Source organism: Gopherus flavomarginatus, chromosome 1 (assembly GCF_025201925.1).
Source record: "Gopherus flavomarginatus isolate rGopFla2 chromosome 1, rGopFla2.mat.asm, whole genome shotgun sequence".
Taxonomy (NCBI): Eukaryota; Metazoa; Chordata; order Testudines; family Testudinidae; genus Gopherus; species Gopherus flavomarginatus.
The window spans coordinates 99,096,189-99,114,178 of record NC_066617.1 but is presented as its reverse complement, the minus strand read 5'-3'; the positions used below and the strand labels follow the sequence as shown (position 1 = coordinate 99,114,178).

The 17,990-nt window shown below is 45.2% G+C and overlaps 1 long non-coding RNA gene across 1 annotated transcript in view; it reads left to right on the top strand.

Moving 5' to 3' along the window:
* The first annotated feature begins 286 nt into the window (after positions 1-286).
* LOC127031071 (uncharacterized) overlaps positions 287-17,990 on the top strand; it is a 94,515-nt gene continuing 76,811 nt past the window's right edge. Inside the window, exons 1-2 of the long non-coding RNA XR_007768491.1 lie at positions 287-911; positions 8,717-8,832. This is a non-coding gene — a long non-coding RNA (uncharacterized LOC127031071). The remainder of the gene's footprint in view (positions 912-8,716; positions 8,833-17,990) is intronic.

The window sequence follows — 17,990 nt, the reverse complement described above, 5'->3', positions numbered from 1 at the left end:
AGATATATCCCCGGCCTTCGCTTGCTGTTCCCGACGAGTCTTTATTTGGCGCTGACTAGACGGCTGAGGCCTAGACCAGTTTTCTCTGGGCAGCGCGCTGAGTCCGGAGCTCCTTTACTTCCAACCTCTCTAGGAGGCGCTGGGGGTGCGAGAGGCATGGGGCTCCTGATCCTCGCTGCTATAGGTACCCAGCGGTACTCCTTTCTAGGAGACAAACAGCCCTTGCCTGTAGCAGCCTGAGGGCCGCTGCAGTGTTTTCCTTTCATAGCTGGAAGATGGTGGGGGGGGAGGTGGCCTCACCCCTGCCTCTCCCCTCCAGCCGTTCTCATTCCCTCTGAAAGCCCAGGAGCAGCATTACTGAGCTCTGTGGGGTTTAGAGCAGGGTAGGATTTTTTGCTATTTAAGAACAGACCTTAAATGAGGAAATGCAGTGCAGTCCATGGATAGTGCACTGGCCTGGGAGCCAGGAGACCTAGGCTCTGTTCCCAGCTCTGCCCCTGATGAGCATGTGGAAGTAATGCTTTCTACCATCTCCAATGGGCTAACAGACTCATTCCGTCCTGGCGCACAATGATCTGACCTCAGCTGTTCTGGCTTTTGTCACCTCTCAGCTGGGCTACAATAATGTGATGTAGCTGGGCATGAAGCCTTCAGCTCCCAGGAAACTCCAACTAGTATAGAAGATTGCAGTGCATCACCTCAGCAACACAGGCAACTGTGAGCCCGTCAGAACTGTCCCCTGCTCTCTACCCCGGCTTCTCAGAGAATATCAAGTTGAAGGTCTCAGAACTTATCTTCAAAGTGTTCCATGGCCTGTGTCCAGGATATCTAAAAGACAATCTAAAGTTACAGGATGAAGACCACGGTTGATAACTTTGCTTCTCTGGCACAATGGAATTTCTACCACAAGGGTAAAGTTTGTCTGTGCATGAGACAGAGCTTTCTCAGGGGTCAGTCCAAGAATGTGGAATGAACTCTAAGGTCCATCACAAACCTCATTGCCTTCTGCTCAAAGGGCAAGGTGCATTTCTTTGACCTTACCTTCTCTAATATAAACACATAGTTGTGTGCACGTGTGCACTGGCAGCCCCCCTATCAGCTCCCCCCACTGCCCCCAGCACCTCCTGACCACTGGTGGGCCCTGCAGATCAGCGTCTCTCCCTCCCTCCCAGTACCTCCTGCCCACTGTGAACAGCTGTTTGGAGGCTGGGAGTGGAGGAGCAAGGACGAGCGCTCTTGGGGGAGGGGGTGGAACTGGGCAGGAAGAGGAATGGTGGGGGTAGAGCAGGGGTGAGGCCTTGGGGGAAGCGGTGGATTGGGACAGGGCCAGGGGTTGAGCACACCCCACCACCCCTCGGCACTCTGAAAAGTCGGCACCTGCCGTATGTTACTATTTAAAAAACCCTTCCAAAACATTCCACAGGACACACTTCTCCCCCTAGGGAAAGGATGAGAGAACAACCACCATATGACAAATGTTAGTAATGTGCTGTTGGAAGGCGCTCAGATACATTTTTATCTGCGCTCATCACTGTAGTATGTAGAATAGAATAGACCTGCTGTGTGATTTTAGGCAAGTCACTTCATTTCTTTGTGGTGCTATTTCTGTAGAAGGAGGATATAAACATAGTGAGCCATGGTTTAAGCAGCAAATGGAGAATTCCCTAATTGGGAAGTTCCCCCACTTATTAAGATTCCTGCTTCTACACATCCTGGTCCCCTCTGGTAACTGTGGAGGACCAGGAACTCTATAAGATTAAAACTTAAATTATAAACCAATGTGTATACACACAGCAGTCCAAAAGAAACTTCAATTCCTTAAAACTGTTTACACTTCTATTTTCCCCTTATCAATTGTATTTAAATAGTCTTGAACAGTATTCTAAAGATCAGGTCTTTGAGGGGGTTTTGATCAGTCTTCCAGATGTGTTCTCACTTCTGTTGAGTTTGTGCATGGAGTTCCCTGTGGAGGGGGCTCACTTCCTGACAAAGCACCAGCAGGCATAGGCACAGACTCTGTGGGTGCTCTGGGGCTGGAGCACCCACAGGTAAAAAATGGTGGTTGCTGGGGGGCGGGGAGCAGGGGCAGGAAGAGGTGGGGTGGGGGTGGGGCCTTGGGGAAAGGGGTGGAGTGGGGGCAGGACCTGGGGCAGAGCAAGGGGTCAAGCACCCCCCAGCACTTTGGAAAGTCGGCGCCTGTGCCAGCAGGTCCCAGAACCTCTCTTCATTGGGTTGCGAAATACTGAAAATGAACCAACTTCCTCCAGAGAAATCCTTTTGGAGTTTTCACTAGTTAGAATGTGGGAGATTGAGGAGTTCAGAATAGTTCCAGATGTCTGAGAGCTTTCGAGCCAAGCTTTGTTCTCTGGCTGGAAAGGTACTGCTTTTGTTTTGTAGTGCTTTTGGTCCGTGCTGAACACTGATGTTTTGTTGCTGCTGAATTTTTATTCTGGCATCCTATTTTCAAAATTCCTGCCGGTTGGTCTACTTAGGTTTAAATTGTATTTGTGCCACAGATACAGGCATCCTTAGTCATCTTCCCATGAGAAATTCTGCTGGAGATAGTCTTGATGCAAGTGGTGTTGACGGATATGCCAGGAATGCTTTATATGGGTCCACTGATTTTGCAGAACAATTTGTAGTCTGCATTCAGTGGTGGATTATCCAGTGGGCCACGAGGCCTGTGCCCAGGGCCCCTGGCCAACTGGGGGGTCCTGCAAAAATGGGCACCCCAGGAGAAATCTGCTGTGGAGCACCAGAAGCCCAGAGTCCTGGTAGAAGCTGTGTAGCGTGCAGGAAAACCCCAGTTCCCCAACCTGGGTTCCTGGCAGAAGTTCAGGACAGGTGGGGTGGGGGAAGCCCGAGCACTCAGACCCTAGTCCCCAGCAGAAGCATGGGGTGATGGGGGAAGCTCCATCGCCCAGGCCTGGGGACTGGAGGAGCTTTCGCTCCCTACCGTGGCCTCAGGACTGGAGGAGCACTCACTCCCCACTGTGATGCTGGGGCTGTGGCTGGGGGACAGAGCTTCTCCAGTGTTGGGGCCAGAGTGAGTGAGGCGGGGCAGAAAGGAGAGAACATGGGGTGGGGCTGCAGTGGGGGGGGGGGTGAATGGGATAGGACTGTGGGAAAAACGGGCAGGGCTGCAGGGGAAGGGGCAGAATGGGATGGGGCTGTGGGCAGGGCCGCAGGCGGAAGGGGTGAGGCAGGGCCACAATTCCGGCACTGGGGCCACCCCACTTGCTTTGGCCCAGGTCCCAGGAGACCTTATTTTGCCTCTGTCTACACTGCTCCTTCCACCTCCCCTGTTGGCTCTGAGGCTAATGTGGACTACTAGTATCATGTTCAAAATCAAAGTCTTGTGAAACTCTGGGAATGTTTCAGAGGTAAATTGCGGGTCATTATCAGATATGAGGATATAGTCCCTAGAAATATGGACTCATTGTCATCTGATGATAACACTCCCTCCTGGATTGTTCCACTGCTCCTGATGACCTGCATGCCATTGCAAAATGTCCCATTTTATGGCATTTCCTACATTCTGCCTCTTTACACTGTTGCCATCTGTGGCTTGGTGTCTTGCCACATCTTCCACAGCTTTTCCAATCTTCCCTCCTATTAAAGTTTTTTGGTTTCCCACTCTCTAATTGTGCACTGTTCTTATGTTTTAATTTGCTGTGATTGCTGCTTTCACATTTGTGCCTTTTCTCTTTATTGTGTTAATGTTGTCTGATGCAGTCTCCCTTGTGCTGCTAGCATATAAGTCACTTTGCTGTTGCTTTATGGTTTCTTGTATTCTCATTTTTCCTATATGTAAGTGAGGGAATAGTCCCACTATTGCGGGGAACTTTCTAGGCTTATAAATTACCCCAGTGAAATGGGCTAACAAAAGGATCTGAGTCCTCGCTCCCACTTCCTTTACCCAGAGGCCTGCCTGACCTCAAGGGCTCCCCTTCCACTTTCTTGTGCGGCACAGTCCTTGTAACCCCAAGGCTGGGCCCAGGATTCCTGGAGGGCTCAACCCCCAACCCTGTCATGGTTACTTAGGACAGGGGCTAGGGTATCCCCACCCTGGGACAGCGTTCCCTCTAATTTTTCTCACCCATGTGTGGAATGAATTTTGTTATGTGCACCAATATGGATATGTGGTGGGGCTGGGGATGAGTGGCTCAGGGCTGGGGCAGAGGGTTGAGGTCCTAGGTGCTGGAACTAGCAATGTGGGGGATGCTGCAGTACCCCCTGGCTTGAAGTAGTTTCCACTATATACAGGGTTTACAGTTTGGTTACAATGGCTGTCAGCAGCTCCACTATAAAAATTGTTCCAGTGCCCCTGGTTAGGGGTGTGTGTGTGTGTGGGTGGATGATGGCTCCAGCTGGGGATGTGCAGGCTCTGGAGTGGGGATGAGGGGCTCAGGGCTGGGACAGAGGGTTGGGGTGTTGGGGAGGGCTCCAGCTTGGAGTGCGTGCTGGGGATGAGGAGTTTGGTGTGCAGGCTGCCCCAAGGCTGCAACGAGGAGAGAGGACTCGCCCCCCAGCAGCACCTGGGCTCGGGGAGAGGGGTGCCTCTCCCATGGCCCCAACCCAGCCTGGCCCCAACCTACTGCAGCTGTGGGAGAGGCGTCCCTCTCCTGACCCCAGTGCAGCCTGGCTCAGAGCTGCCAGGCTGGGGCCGCAGGAGAGATGCCTCTCCTCTGGCCGCAGCAGGTCCATATCTGGGCTGGGTTGGGTTGGGGCTGGAGCTGGGGGAGAGGAATCTCTCCTCGTCGCAGCCCTGAGTGTGCGGCGCTTAATAGGCTGCTGGGGTCAGGGGCAGAGCCAGGGGTTGGGCAGTGAGCACCTGTAGCATATTGGAAAGTTGGCGCCTGTAGCTCCAGCCCCAGAGTTGGTGCCTATGCAAGGAGCTCCATATTAACCGCTGAAAAGCCACATATGGCTCCAGAGGCACAGGTTGGCCACCCCTGGCTTAGAGGGAATTTAGCTCGGGGTGCTCTCTCTGTTTTGGACACTTTCCTGACCCACTGACCATTGCATATAGTTCAAACAAATACAATTATTAAAGAGCAATCCATTTTTTAAAAATAAGGAAGAAATGGGAAAGTTAAAGTAGAACACGTCACCCTGCTCTGTGGCATGGGGACATCACAACCAGCCATCTCTGGAATGTCAGGGCAGTTCACAGTCTGTTCCTCGCACGTCCCAGACCTCCTCCTCAGGCCCTGGCTGTGCTGCAGGGATGCTGTGAGTTGGACACTTGCTCTGGTGCTGGCCACATGCAGTCAGGCTCTAGACAGCAGGACCCTTCTTCCCAGCATCAGCCCTCCTTGTCGGGGTTATGATCCCCCTCCAGGTCTGGCCTGCAAGGCCTCATGGCTAGAGGTGTCCCCCAGCCCTGGGTCTGCTGCCCGGAGTCCCCGCTTTCCCTCCCCAGCTGCTCACCACACCTAGCTCTGGTCTGTTGCAGCCCCAGCCCCAGCACTGCTACTGCTCTGCCTCCACCTCCTGGGCTGCTTTTCTGGCCCCTCTGGCTGTGGTAGCTGCAGCTCTGCTCCCAGTACAGGTCTGTTCTGTGGGCTGCTTCTGTGGCTCTGCTCCCAGCACTGACCTGCCTCCTGGGCTGCTTCTTTGGTTCTTTGTGGCTGGCATGGCTCTGCTCCCCAGTTCAGGCTCCTGCTCTCTCCTAGGTCGGCCCCACTCTGCTCTGGGCAATTCCATCTCACACAGAGGACAGGACCCTCATGACTACCTCATTAGCCTGTCCGCCCTGTCAATCAGGCTGACCTGGAACATCGGCCTCTCCCTATTGCTCCTCGGGACTGTCAGTCCCAGGGTCCTGATTTCCCATCAATCGTTCTCCTTTCTTTTGGTCCTGGGAGCTAGTCAACCCAACCCAACCCCCTCCCGCCCACACAGTGAGTTTTAGTAAGGGGCCAACAGTCCCCTTATGTATAGCCTTTGCTAGTGTGAGATATGGCTCTAACTGAAGTGGTGATGATAAACTGGTGTTTCCTATACCAAGAAGTAGCCTGTCTCTTATTAGTTCTACTTCTAACATTGCCTATTTGCAATGTTGAACAAGCGGTAATAAAAGTCTCAGCTATTTCCCCTTGTTCCTAGCATCTCCTTTTAAACTGTCCCTTTCATACATAATATTCTGTCTGCCTATGAAATGGGTGTCAACAACCTCTTTCATTTTGAAGTATTCTTTCTTTTCCTCATCAACGAGGGGTAGGGCCTATCGGATAGCATCAGCATCCAGGGCAAATATCAGGGCATTTATATGGTATTCTTGTGCTTTCTCCATTAAACCAGAAGCCATACAGAATTGCTTATATCTATGGATCCAGTAAGGCCAGCTGCCTGAGTTATTTCCAAAATCAAATTTCTCTAACAGATTCATTTGTGCTTTGGGCTTCATTGCTACTCTGAGACAGGGCTCTGCCTTCTTCCCGCTGCAGCTTTCATAGGTCTCCTCCCTGATTTTCCACCTTGCCCACACACTCACCACTCTGGCAGTCGGGGTGGGTGAGCGGGGGGCTCTTTCTTTCACTCCTTTAAAGAAAGGGATTCACAAGCTTCTGACACCATGGAGTGTGAGGACATGAACACAGAAAGCCATGCTTTAAGCAGCAAATACAGAACTCCGAGCCCTAACCAAGAAATTCCTCCATTTATTAGGATCCCAACTAAAACACATTCTGGTCCTCTCTAGTAACAGTGGAAGACCAGGAACTCTATAATCACTCCACAGTTTCCTCATCTGTAAAATGGGGATAATGATACACCTCTACCCTGCTATAATGCGACCTGATATAACATGGGTTCGCGTATAGTGCAGTAGCAGCGGGACTCTGGAGGCGATTTAAAGGGCCTGGACTCCCCACAGCCCTGGGGCTGCGGCAGCGGGGCTTGCCAGCAATTTAAAGGGCCCGGGGCTCCGGCTGCTATGGGAGCCCCGGGCCCTTTAAATCACCACTGGAGCCCTGCCGCCACTACCCCGGGGCTAAAGCAGCAGGGCTCCACCGGCAATTTAAAGGGCCTGGGGCTCCCTGCAGCAGCTGGAGCCCGGAGCTCTTTAAATCACCGCTGGAGCCCTGCCGCCCCTGCTGCGGTAGGGATTTTTGGCTCCCCACAACCGCGTTATAGCAGGGTAGCGGTGTACTTTGATACTTACCTCCTCTGTAAAGAGTTTCAAGAAGGATGAAAAGCATTATATAATGCCGTAACCTAGGTCTTGAGAACCTGTTCCAGGTGGATGTCACAGGTCACATTTTCAAGAAGTAGAGACCTTCTTGTGCAACATGCACGAAGATGGGAGCACAATTACCACACCAGTTGAGTATTTAGATGTTTGCATCCATTTGCACATACATTTGCAGTACACAAAGGTATGTGCATTTTTATTTGCAGCCCAATGCATTGAAAATCTGCTCTTTAAGTCTTGTGAGCCATTTTTCATAAGACTAAGCACTTATGCCACCATCTTTAGTCCCCTTTACTCCCACTGTTGTGCAGCACACTTCTTGATTGCTTCCTAGCTGTAGCTTCACTTTTTTGATGCTGTATGTATGTAATATTTTAGAGGACTTTGGTATGAATTCTGCTATATAAATTTAAATTTTAGAGAAAAGGACACCAATGTGAAGAGCAGATTAATATACAGAGTGGGGTAATTTGTAGGTATAGCTGAACTCCTCAAAAAGTGGGGGAGGGAAGCTTTATTTAATTATCTGCTTTAAATATGTTGCATTTGATCTATTTCATTTGAACTTCCAGCTAGTTTTTATATTTACTGCAGCTACTTGCTCGTTCAAAAACTTTGCACAAACAGCATGGTGTCTAGAGGTTGTATTCTTTTTGCTGAATATTAAGTAGACACTGTCAATTTAGAAGTCATTTTAAAAAGTTTCTTACCACCATGTAACAACTTATATTGTTAAAATTAGAACAAAAGTTCTTTCACCAACAATATTAGATTTTTTTTGAAGTGCATGGTTAAATCAGACTTTGCAATTTCACATTTATTTTGAGTCCGTTTCACTTTCTCATGCACTTGCACAAACTGTAATATTTTTGGGTTTCAGATTCTACAGAGAATGTTTTAAAGGGCAGCAGCAACTTAAATTTGACATAAAGTTTAAGTTTGAGGTAAACAAGCTTTCAGAAAACAAAAGATGAACAAATTGGAAACATTTCTCTGAACTGCAACAAATCCATCCCATTTTTAAACAATTTTGTTTGTAGTGCTAGAAACCAGAACATTGCAGCACTATGATCCTGAGAATGAAAACAAGAAAATTGACATAGTTCAGTCTGAGATAGAAGCAGAAAAACAAGCAGCATGTGAATAGCAAGAACAAAATTGAATTTTTAAAATGTCAGTGTTTAGTAATCTAAGCCATTAACATAAAAGATTTACAGTTTGAGTTTTAGCAGATGATATTCCTTGAATTTAGAGCACACACTGTTTTCATTGACATTTAAAAAATATTTTGTGAACATTTTTAATACTAAGTTTTCTAACTTTTTTTTTAAAACAACCTGCATTTGGCGCCTGACCAACCTGGCAGTGTCACTATAAATTAGGGTAATCCAATAGAAATGGTCACATTTGACCTCATTAGTATCATTTATTTATCCACAGTCACAAACCTTCCAAATTAATAGTTGCCTAAAAATTTAAGTTTAATGAATGTCACTTATTATATCACTGGTATTACAGGTATTGAAATGGCACCCGTATCTCTCACCTGGAGTGACTGCAAATTAATTCTTGGCACCAGATGACGTCAGTGTAGCAGTGAAGTTCCAGTTTGATTCCAAGACAGCACAAAATGTGTAAGTTGGCTGTTTTCTGTGTGATGCTTATGATGGTGAAGAGCCTGATCCTACAACCCTTGCTCAGACAAGTAGTCTTTATTCACATGAGTAGTTCCACTGCTTTCAGTTAGACCAGTGGTTTTCAAGCTGTGGCCCGCGGATCCCTGGGGAGCCACAGACTATATCTAAGGAGTCCACAAAAGGTGACTATGAAAATAAAGTTAGAGCCCAGAAAAGTCATTCCATTTTTCTGATCAATCAAAAGTATGTGAATACTCCCACCAACAGGTCAAAACCCAGAAGTGTTACCGTAGAAGCCTACAGTTTAGCACCTTCTCACACTGCATCAAATGCCATGCCAAGCACCTGCAACGTTTATAGTTTAATTCTGTTCGGTTAGTTTTCAGTCTAAGACTTCTATGGTAGTGGACCACAGGTTGAATTTCTAAAAGGGTATGCACCTCTGTTTGAAACTTTTTAGGGATTCACAAATGAAAAAAGATTGAAAACCACTGGCTATTTCCAAAGGGAAAGGATTGCTGATAGGGTTCATTATCCTTATTTGAGACATCTAATAGATGTCATTTGTGACACATCTTTTTGAACTGTAGAGATAAACCATCTAAAGAATTTTGTTGTCAAAAATGTTCACTCAATTTTATCTTATACTTCAGAGAAAATAATGTACATTAGGTTTACATTTAATGTCACTGGAGTTGCTATTCACTGTAGTGTAGTAAAGGTTTGAAGTAGGATTCCACTTTTTCTACCTCTGGTCATCTATCCAGAGGAAAATTAAACAGCAAGGGGAAGGAAAATAATGGTTTTTACAACTTGAATATCAGGTAATGGCTAGTAAGTTTCAGTTAATAGTGTCTAGGAATAATTAAGACAGATAACCAAGGTGTTCAGATCCTGAAGTCTATTTTGGAAGTGCTTGAAAAGCAATTTTATGATAAAATATTATTTCATAGCATATCTAGGACAGGTAGATTTGAGATCTTTTTTTTTAAACATGCCTGTTATGACTTTAAGTGTGCCATAATAGCACATGATTTAAAGTGCTGTTACACTAAAATACTTGGTGGTGTAGGGTCCCAGTATGCAGGTGGTTTTAAGCTGTTAAATACAAGAACAATTAAAAGCAAATATTATCATAGAATCATAGAAATGTAGGGCTGGAGGGCAACCTTGAGAAGTCATCAAGTCCAGCCCTCTGTGCTGTGGCAGCACCAAGTAAACCTAGACCACTCCTGACAGATGTTTGTCTAAACTATTTTTTAAAACTTCTAATGATGGAGATTCCACAGCCTCCCTTGAGGCCTGTTCCAGAGCTTAACTACCCTTATAGTTGGAAAGTTTTTCCTAATATCTAAATATCTAAATCTTCCAGGCTGCAGATTAAATCTATTACTTCTTGTCCTACCTTCAGTGGACGTGGAGAACAATTAATCACAATCTTCTTTATAAGATCCCTTAACATATTTAAGGACTGTTATAAGAACCGCCTCCCCTTTGTGCCCACTTTTTGTAACCCTTCCTTGTAGGTCAGGTTTTCTAAATTTTTATCTTTTTTCTTGCTCTCTTCTGGACTCTCCAATTTATCTACGCCTTTACTGAAGTGTGGCTCCCAGAATTGGATACATTACTCCAGCTGAGGCCTCACCAGTGCTGAGTAGAGCAGAAGAAATACCTCCTGCATCTTATGCACAACACATTGTTGACTTGTATGCAATTTGTGATCCATTATAACCCCCAAATCCTTTTTAGCAGTAGTACCAGCTAGCCAGTTATCCCTCATTTTGTAGTTGTGTATTTGACTTTTCCTGCCTAAGTGTAGTACTTTGCACTTGTCTTTATTTAGTTTCATCTTCTTGAATCCAGACAAATTCTTCAATTTGTCAAGATTGTTTTGAATTCTAATTCTGCCCTCCAAAGTGCTTGTAACCCCTCCCTGCTCAGTGTCATCCGTAAATTTTGTAAACATACTCTTCACTTCATTATCCAAGTCATTCATGGAAATGTTGAACAGTACTGGACCTGGGACTGATCCTGCGGAACCCAACTAGATACACCCTTTCCATTTGGCAACAAACCATTGATAACTACTCTTTGAGTGACAAAGAGTCCTGTGGCACCTTATAGACTAACAGATGTATTGGAGCATAAGCTTTCATGAGTGAATACCCACTTCATCAGATGCATGCCACAGGTGCCTCAGGACTCTTTGCTCAAATAAATGTGTTAGTCTTTCAGGTGCCACAAGTACTCCTGTTCTTTTTGCAGATACAGACTAACACAGCTGCTACTCTGAAACAGGACTCTTTATCGCTTTTTACAGATCCAGACTAACACGGCTACCCATCTGATACTTGACTACTCTTTGAATATGGTCTGTCTATCCACCAGTGGTTCACCAACCTTATAGTGATTTCATGTAGACCACATTTCCCTCATTTGCTTATGAGAATGTGGGACTGTTTAAAAAGCCTTATTAAATATCAAGATATTTCACACCTACTGCTTCCCCCCATCCACTAGGCCAGTAACCCCATCAAAGAGGGAAATTAGGCTGATCTGGCATGATTTGTTCTTGATAAGTCCATGCTGGCTTTTCCTTATAACCTTATTAATCTCCAAGTGCTTACAAACTGATTGTTTAATAATTTGTTGCATTTATGCAGTATCTTTCCAGGTATTGAAGTTAGGCTGACTGGTTTGTAATGCCCTGAGTCCTTCTTGTTCCCCTTTTGAAAGATAGGTACTATGTTTGCCCTTCTCCAATCTGCTGGGACCTTATCTGTCCTCGAGGAGTTCTCAAAAATAATTGCTAACAGTTCCAATATTTCTTCAGCTGGCTTCTCAAGTACTCTGCCAGCTTGAATACATCTAACCTATCTAAATAGTCTTTAACCGGTTATTTTCCTATTTTGGCTTACTTTTCTTCCCCCTTATTGTTAATCGTAATTATTCATTAATAATAAATAATAATAATTATTTAATATTAATTAGTACATTCATGAAGGTTAAGTCCATTAATGGCTATTAGCCAGGATGGGTAAGGAATGGTGTCGCTAGCTTCTGTTTGTCAGAGGTTAGATATGGATGGCAGGAGAGAGATCACTTGATCATTACCTGTTAGGTTCACTCCCTCTGGGGCACCTGGCATTGGTCACTGTCTGCAGACAGGATACTGGGCTGGATGGACCTTAGGTCTGACCCTGTATGGCCATTCTTATGTTCTTAATTGTGTTGAGTATCTGGTCACCTTTTTAGTTAAGACTGAAGAGAATAGGCATTAAACACCTCAGCTTTCTTGATATCATCAGTTATTAGCTCTCCTTCCCCGCTAAGTAGAGACCTAGACTTTCCTTCATCTTTCTATTGCTCCTAATAAATTTAAAGAACCTTTTCTTAACGCCTTTTATGTCCCTCGTTAAGTGTAAATCATTTTATGCCTTAGCCTTTCCAAATTTTTCCTACATGCTTGTGCTATTCTTTTGTACTCCTAGTTAGCAATTTGCCAATGTTTCCACTTTTTGTAGGGTTCCTTTTTGATCTTCAGGTCATTAAAGGACTCTTGATGGAGTCATATTGATCACTAACTATTCTTCGTACCTTTCCTTTCCACGTGGATAGTTTGCAGTTGTACCTTTAATATTATCTCCTTGAGAAACTGCCAGCTCTCCTGAACTCCTTTATCCCTTAGATTTTTTTCCCCATGACACCTTACCTACCAATTCTCTTAATCTTTTAAAGTTTGCTTTTTTTGAAGTCCACTGTCCTTATTCTGCTGCTCTCTCACTCTTTCCTTTCTGTAGAATCATTATCTCATTCAAATTCATAAACCTAGTTCCAGAATCTCTTAATCAAAATCCCAGCTAACTGTTGTGAGAGTTTTGCATGAGTAAGGTAAGAATAAGGACTACAGGCAGGATTTAGCTCATAGTAATTACCGTATTAAATGGCTACTATTCTTTGAAGATGTGATTTAACTTGCAGTTGATGCAGACACTGATATTAATAACTAACATCTATTCGTGGTCAGTCGCACTCTACAAAAGCTAATCTTGGAGAAGGAGTCTGCAGCAAAGATCAGCATAGGTAATCTCATCAGAAGTGAGTAGCCTCCCTGAAGGAATGCTGTTTGGCAGAGCTCCAAGTAGTGACCTTGCAACAGAATTAAGGTTTGGAACCTGATAGCACTGTGCTGCCATTGTCTTGTAATGTCACAAGAGTTGGCAACCATTAAGAGCTGCACTCAGGAAGCCATTTACAATGCATATAAGCAACTTTACTGAACTTACATAGTTATGATCAGTGCTATATTCTTATCAGTAGGTGGCACTATTTATATATATCTGCCCAAACAGGTGTATTTTGTATGGAACTCTCCTAACAGCAATTCAGGGAGATACATGTCCTCACATTGCTGGAGGGACCACATAGTAAAATATCCTGTGGCACCTCATAGACTGACAGACGCTTTGGAGCATGAGCTTTCATGGGTGAATACCCACTTCCTCAGATGCATGTATTCACCCACAAAAGCTCATGCTCCAAAACGTCTGTTAGTCTATAAGGTGCCACAGGATTCTTTGCTGCTTTTAGAGATCCAGACTAACACGGCTACTGCTCTGATACTCGACAGTAAAATAGTTAACTGACATCAAAGCTTGCCTTCTGAATGCCACAAATAAGGTTAATACCACTTTGGCCTAGGAAGCCAAGCTCCTAGACAGATTAGCTAGCACCACCTACTGGAATAAGGATATATAGGTCTTATGGCACTCCATGGAGGGTAACCCCAAAGCCCTGCCATATTTCATGCCAATACTGTCCCTAGGAGAGGACCCAGATGAGCAAGTCACAGCTTGGAGTTTCAGGAATTAGTTTCCAGCCAGGGTTCACAGGCTCAACAGCTTAAAAGAAAAGGAAGAGGCCAACAGGGGCTGTGTTGACTAGAAGCCAAGTCAGGGAGCTGTGGGGAATCAGAGAAACTACTTGGTATGGTGTGGACTTTTTGTTTTGTATTTTTAATTTTATTGCTTGTAAAAGCACATGGAAAGAATGCAGTAGGAGATGCCTGCCAAACTGGTGTCCATTTAGACTAACCCAGAACCCTTGCAATACACAAGCCTACCCAGAGAGTGATTTTGTATTCAAATCTGAGCCTTCAGTGAACTCTCTTATTATTCTGGCACAGTATCTGCAGTGAGGTTTCACACCAGTAGAGTGTCAGCTAGCCACAGCAACGGCCAAAAAGAATGAAATACTTGTAAGTAGTATTGGAAAAAACAACTGTCTTTACTCAAAACCAACAAGCAAAACAACCATACAAGTACCATAGCCCAAGTTGGGAATGGACTGAGGTCAGATCCAGAAGAAAGAAGAAAAATATCTAGTCCAAATGTAGGTGTTCCCTTTCTTCACGGAGATCTGGTCAGTATTTCCAGGGGGTCAAACATTCTGTTGGCTGTGCATTACCTAGTTCAGGGAAGGCTGCTTGTGGATTCTAATCCCTAGGCCCATATCGTTCTGGGGATTTGTGTTCCCACTATCAGCATAGCTAACTCTAGGTTATACCTCCTCCCCTTTACATCATCTTCCCTCCTGGTTATCAACTACAGCTGGAAGATCTTTGTGTCAGGCTTGACGTTTTTGGCAGGTGCTGTGACGAATGAACTGATTTAAGTCTCAGTTACCAGGATAGACCGTTAATCCCTTTCTGTCGAGATCCAGCATGGGGTTTGTGCATCCACCACAAGGAGTATATATCCTTGTTCCAATTCAATGTTTTATCCAACTCTGATCACAGAGTTCATTATTTCTGTTTCATAGTATTTATGCCTCAGAATGGAACATACACTTTCAAAGTGCACACTGCAGAATGCACAACAGAGAAGCAGTTTTAGCCAGCACTAATTTCTCTTGTTAGTTCTTGAAATGGCTGGAATATATAAATTCTCAGTTCCTCCATTGCAAAGGGGTCAGTGATGTGACCTTCAGGTATTCTGTGCAGACAGCGCTCAAAGAAGTGTATTGTGAGGACTGGGTGGCGTAGGGGGATTGTTACTGGGCTATAGCATCTTTTACATGTAGATTGATGGTTCAAAGTCTGCCCAGGTCTGTAGTGACTGAAAGTTGCTATTGTCGGATTGCTGTTAGGTGTTGTAGCACTAGCTGACATAAATTTGGTGGTCTCAGTCCAGCTCCTAGTCTAGCGGATATGTGCTCAGATCATAAGAAACACCACCGTTGAGCATCTCTGAAGTCCAAGGACTGAATGAGCATGCAAGTGAATTACCCTCTCATCTGTATAATGGTCTCTCCAGCTTGAGACATGTTGATGGGGCAGTTTGATGAAACATGCCTTGCCCATGCTGTCCCTATTCTGTGGATAAACTGAGGATTTTGATCACTGGGTCTGTCAAATCAGCAATTTCCACAAGCACCAAATTCACACCAACATGCAAAGTCTGTTCATTTTCTGTTAGATGTTTCATCATATAAAATGCTGGGTTCCATCTGGTAATTACATACCAGTTAAATAAAAGATGCTATAGCCCAGTAACAATCCCCCTACAATCCCCCTACGCCACCCAGTCCTCACAATACACTTTCTTTATGGATGTTATCAATATTATCTTACTACTAATATTGCAACTGCTCTGCTTGGCTCCTAATCAACTGGGAACCAATCTAAATTCCATGCCTGCACTGCTCAGCTGATGAGAAGGAGCTGCTGAGGCCAACAGGATGGTAAACGGTAGAGTGTGGGAATCTGTCCAGTGAGTACCACTCAAGCTGAGCCGAGGACACAGATGAGTACTTCAGTGCTCCCATATGGTGGCAGGTTTCCTTATTGTTCCTTGGGAAACAGTGAAATCTGGTGGTTAGAGTAAAGGAAGGAGCTGTTCTAGTCCCAGCTCCTCCATTAACTAGCTATGTGATCTTGGGCAAGTGAATTAACCTTTGTTCTGTAGTTTCAAGAATAATATTATCTCCATGGCTTACAGGCATGTTGCGAGGGTTATTTAAGTAATGTTTGTGAAGCACTTTGAGATATGTGGTTGGAAGATACTAGGAAGTGTGAAGGGCTGTTATACAGTTAGGTAGCTGAAAGCCCATGCTGTTGCATGAAGGTAATTTGTCATCTGTGTAAAAAAGCTGAAAATGGCTGAGAACTTAAAAATTGGACAGTAACAAACTGCGACTCCCAGTGATGATTGAACCAAGTGATATTCTAAACAACAAGAGTTCTCAGCCCGTGCTTGTAGCTGTTTCCTTTGCTTCACAGTGACTCAGCAGACATTCTAGGCCTCAAGGTGATGTCTGGGGCTATTTTTTATGGGGGTTGTGTTGTTGTGTGAATGGTTGCACTGAGGGGTGTATGCTGGGAGATTAGTGTTGATTTGTGACAGGGGTAGTTGGATGCATCAGTGTGGCAGTTGGGCCTAATCCACCATCTCTGCAGTCTTCCTCATACAATCGTGAGAAAACAGAATATTTATTAGGAACTGACAATGTAACTGTGATCCAGGCGGTTGTCCAGTTTGCACGGTTAGCCGCTAAAATAAGGGAAAGGCAAGTGGCACGGTGATTATACATGGTTTAATTAGTTTTATATTCTTTTTCATCTGTATTTACATATATTTTGGTAGTTTAATTTTTTGAATTTAGTTTTTAGTTTTATTGTAATATATTTTGGTTTTGTGACTTTGGCCTACGGCTAAATTGCTATTTATAAACTTGACATGATGATGGTTGAGGCATACTTTGAAGCAGGACTCAGACTTGGAGTGGGAAGAACAGGCTCCGCTGGCAACCCCCCAGTCCCCATGTGTCTCAATATTTTCTTCCTCTCATCTGGTCACCTTAGTCTGCATTGGTGGCCCGTGGCCTTCCGTGATGGCTCTGAAACTGTTAACAAAGAAAAGGAGAGGAGAACTATGAGCCTGCACCTCAACCTCACCTTGTCTCTGATTGGTCCACTGACTTGAGTGCAGAGCTGTGGAGAGAAGACGACACAGGCCCAGATTCGCCATTGCTTTGCACCTTGTGTAGTCATTTATACCAGTGCATAGAGGATATAAAATGCTACCATTCTGATTTGGTTTATATTCACTTTGTGCTTCGTTCAAGTCTGAATGATAATTGCTCATTAGGTGGTGCTCTATGCCTATAGTTTCAGGGAGAGTGCACTCTCTTGAGGCTCCTTTTGATCTGAACTGGGATTTGTAATCTCTGTAACTCCTCCCGGCCTCCCTCTCACCTTATCCCTCTTTTTTGAGTACGCGAACAGAGTTCTGTTGAAAGGTGAGGTCTTGACAGCATTGGAGACTAAGGGCTTGTCTACACTTACAGCACTGCTGCGGTGCAGTTTTGTAGTGCTTAGTGAAGACGCTACCTATGCTGACGGGAGAGCTTCTCCCATCAACACATAGGTACTCCACCTCCCCAAGAGGCGGTAGCTGTGTTGATGGGGAGAAGCCCACCCATCAACATAATGCTGTCTACCCCAGAAGTTCGGTCGGTATGTCTGCATCACTCAGGGGTGAGGATTTTCCACACCCCTGAGCGATATAGTTCTACCAACAGAAGTTTGTAGTGTAGACCAGGGCTGGGGTCCTCTGTTTTGCCACAAAACATGTATTGCACATGCAGCAGCAGTCAAGTTTCCCCACACAGTGCCTCCAGTTCTCCCCATGTAAATCAGGAGCGATAGCACTGAAGGCAGTGCAGTCACACCAATGTAAAATTGTTATAAATGAGTGAAGTACCAGGCTCATATCCATGAGCCTCAGCTGCATCAGAGCTCTGCTCAGTGCTGATGAAGAAAGTGAGGGCTGGGGGGCAAAGGTGTTATTGAGCTATCTTGGCACTCCCCCAAACCCTGGGGTGCGGTCCCTAGCATAATTTAGAGTAGCCTCAGACCTTCTCTCAGATTCTGTAATGGATCCCTAGAGGCTCTTAAGCCTACTGGGGATCTCCAGAGCTGATCACACTTCTCTCATGCCCCCTCTTTGTCCCTTCCAGTATATGAAGGGAGCTAAAAGGGTGTGGTATAGGATTCTCCCGCTCCTGAGGATTTCTCAGCTGACACATTAGAGCAACTTTGCATTGCTGGAACTGCACAAAAGGTCAGGGAAAGGGCCAGCATATGGCCTACTCTG